The 3741-nt window shown below is 43.2% G+C and overlaps 1 pseudogene; it reads right to left on the bottom strand.

Moving 5' to 3' along the window:
* Window positions 1-2490: 2490 nt before the first annotated feature.
* Window positions 2491-2671, bottom strand: LOC126520264 (U2 spliceosomal RNA; annotated as a pseudogene).
* Window positions 2672-3741: the final 1070 nt, after the last annotated feature.

Genomic DNA, 3741 nt, shown 5'->3' on the forward strand with positions numbered 1-3741 from the left:
ATTCAAGCTCGTTCAATGACTAGAAAGGATGAACCTAAACCTGAAAATGCCCTCTCGACGATAACTTGTGTGGGTGGTACCAAAAGTGCTAATGTGGCGAAGAAATACAGGTCTGGGCACCACGACTTCTCTTTCTCCCAATAGTTCAGGGTATTCGAATGCTTGCTTATTCTAGGCACCTTCTTGAAGTCATCTAAGGTTCTGTACTTCTTCGACTTCCAATGAACTGTCGTTAGCTGATTACGGGCAGTCATCTTTCAATATTGAAGGCCTCAAGTTCATCCGCAGCTCGTCAACTACTGGAGGGAGATTCCGCTGCCGCTATTAATTGTACTCAATCGCCGCCGACTATCCCAGGAAGACGCCCCAATGTGATCACCAGATGCTGTTTTGCTCGGCACCTTTTCGGTGGTGTTGACCAATGAGTCGAGCGGAAGAATTTCCTCAAGTTCTTAAAAGCTAGGACTTTGGTCAACAGTGCTAATCATCCTTCGCTTGTACAGCGTGCCACATCTGTTAATCAATTCACGCAAAAGCAGTGGGGCGCATACACATAGCAGCCACTGTAAAACAGCGTTCTTTCTCACTCTCCCGTCGAAACGCGCGTCGCTATTGGCGAGACGCGTAAACAAGTACCAAGGCGTTCGAGTCGGTTTTCTATAACGCGACACCGCCACCAACGAGGAAAAGTCGAGATGGATCCACTTAACACTGTTTAAAAGGCTACACGCTCTCCGGCGGCCGCGAGTCGATTTCTCCCCATCGTTCTGGAGACTTCTATGGCGCACGCCAGCGTGTTTATTCGAACCACGTAAATATTTTCATATGCACGTAGTTTTCTTGTGACAGATGGTAATCATAAGACGCTGATAACTTGATGAAAATGAACTTGCTTTTACTACTTATGACAGTTCTACCAGGATGAATAGAGTGTGGATGGACGATGATGCCGCATTTTCTATCAGCAGCGTCTCCCGTTTTTCTCAACAGTGCTCCCAGTAACCCAGACTGCTCTGCTCGAAATCTCCGTTCCCGAACCGGTTCTGATCTCTTTCTTCGATTCATTCCGGTTCGGATTCAGTTCCAAAATGGCGGCAAAAATACGGGCTTGGTTTAGACACGGTTCCTGGCAAAAATTCGGGTACGGTTACGGTTTTGGTTCGGCACCCCGGTGAGGGCCACTGCTCGGCGGTGCATTCAATGCAAGTACGCAAGAATTTTAATCATCAGCACTCAATGTGGGCTCTACCTCATCGAACGCGACGTATTAAATCGTAGCAGTCAGGCATTTCTTGTTTCGAAGAGCAATTAGGTTTGGTATATCTCTCGGCAGGTTAGCTACTTCGTTGAAACAAGGTTTGAAACCTGGATATATCCAAAAGGTTTTTAGATAATTTCGTTATTTAGATAGAATTCGTTATAGCCCATTTCGTTATAACGAAGTTTCACTGCAGCATGTATTTGTTAGTATTTTTTATCTTCTAATTACAGACACCAAATCTGAGTTCGAGGTTAACACGCCAAATTTTGCGAAGGTGCTCCCTCAGTCATGAAGTGACGAATGTGTGATAGGAGACAACCACAAAGGATTAGAAAGGTTTCACATATGTAGTGGTGTGTTATTAGTGTTATTTACAAAAAAAAAAAAGGTTACTTGAATTCTTTGGAAACTTTGACTCATCATTCGTGGGGTTATTCAGGCTGTATGTTAAGCGTAGCTTTAACGCACATATCCGTTCTGTGGCCTTGCCTATGTAAGATTGATGCTATGTTGGGGTGTAAGAAATATGACAGGCATTGGTGCTGCCGGTATAGCCAAGCTTTTTTCATAATTGCGAAGCTTAGAAACATTCTCATTGATTTGGCCAATGAGCAGATAGCACAATAAACTCAATTCCTTTATATTTCATGCTCTAATGAAAGGTTGTTTTGTGCTTTTAAATGCGTGTGTTTGCAAAACAACCATACAAGAAGGACTTTAGTAATAGTGTTGCTGGAGTCCTCGTTATTATTCGATTTGTAAATCTCGATAAGTTCTGACAATGTAAGTAAAATGACCTTGCGCCTTCCCAGACCTCCGCATATGTGTATTGTATGCCATTTCCAGCAACCTCACTGAAAGTAAGCAACATTTCATTGGAAAGTTAATATTCGAAGGAGAGCGACCATCTGTGTTGTAATGAAATTAGTGAACTTTAGCGTCCCGGAGAATATTTAAATCTCCCTCTTAGTGTTAGCGCTTACCCTGACAAGAGTGCTACTTTTGTAAATTGGCATGTTTAGTAAATCTTGTGGTCATTTTTTCAACTACTCCGTCACCCAATGAATAATTACTTTTTGATAAAGTTTTAACGTGCTGGAGGTTGCAATGAATGTTACAAAGTCCTGAATAGACATTTTCCTGGCATTTTCAGAGCGAAGCAGCACATAGCTAGCTCCTAGAAAAAATTGCGTTTGTCTATCGAGCCGTGTAGTTCGAGAATTTTTCCCCAGTCATAGGACAATCCAGAGGGTACTTCAGTACCGGGCCGACGCACAGCGGAGGTCAAACAGGATTTGAGCACTCCGCGATTTTGGAAAAAATAAGTTTCATATCTTACTTTCAAATAGAACCTCTATCAGACATTAAGCTGATAAGAACAGATACTACACTTTGACCCACGTCTGCTATGTCTACGTTGGCATCGTCCTCTTTGTCGGCCTTCCAAGCGCTTGCATATCTCCTATCCTTTCCATACGCTCTCTCGTGGTTGCGGTCCCGTGAGCGTGCTGCCCGCCAGAACCGCGAGGCTCAAAGAAATGCGAACTGTCCATGTGGTCCCGACCCAGCGAACTTAGAACTTTTCAGCTGAACAACGGACAGGTTTCATAGGGAGCTTGTGTGGAATCAATTTTCTGTGGCCTGTGTTGTGTGCGACCGCTTGTAGTTTCCGACCGACCTCACGATCATTACTACACAGGAGGAAGTCGACTAACGCACGGTCGCCTTGTCTACAGGGAAGCACTGTGCTCCCTGGAAGTACGGAGAGGTGCGTGTTTGTTCTGCGTGCCGTCATTCGTTAGTAAAAGTTGTCACACCACATTCTGCGACAATACGTGGGTATGTATACTCCCCAGTGCCTCGTCATCCCCATTGCCTCATTATACACCCCGGTGCCTCATCGTGTAATTCTTTAGATGTACGAGGGATGTCTTACGTATTTGTGCTGATGAAGCAGTTAAATCAAATGAATTACGTATTTGAAAAGGCTTTTCTTATAATAATGGCATTGTATACATAAAACAAACTTCACTTGCGTCGCCCTCCATTCACCGAAACCCTCCTACATTGCTATAAAGATTGCGCTCCGCAGGATAAACGATTTTTGATATTGCTTGCCTCCCAGAAGGCTTCTTTAATTCAAATACGTACATCTTTTTAGCACTTTCATTCTTTCTCTTTTGATGCTACTCATGGATAGGTATTTCATTCTCTGCGAGCAATGCAATTATGCAACAACAATGCAATGCAATAAAAAATGAAGTACCACTGCTGACATGAAACACATTAACAATATGATTACACAGCGCATTTTGACTTATTATGTCACAAAAATTACTACAGAACATCAGGGTGTATCAGGGTACATAAGACAACGTATTGCTTCCAAGAATGCAATAACTGATTTTATTTGGACAATTGAGTCAGGCAAAGAGTTCCACTGCTGAATTGCCCTGGGAAAAAAACTATACGTGAAGCAG

The sequence above is a fragment of the Dermacentor andersoni genome, chromosome 5 (genome assembly GCF_023375885.2).
Source record: "Dermacentor andersoni chromosome 5, qqDerAnde1_hic_scaffold, whole genome shotgun sequence".
In the NCBI taxonomy this organism is placed as follows: domain Eukaryota; kingdom Metazoa; phylum Arthropoda; class Arachnida; order Ixodida; family Ixodidae; genus Dermacentor; species Dermacentor andersoni.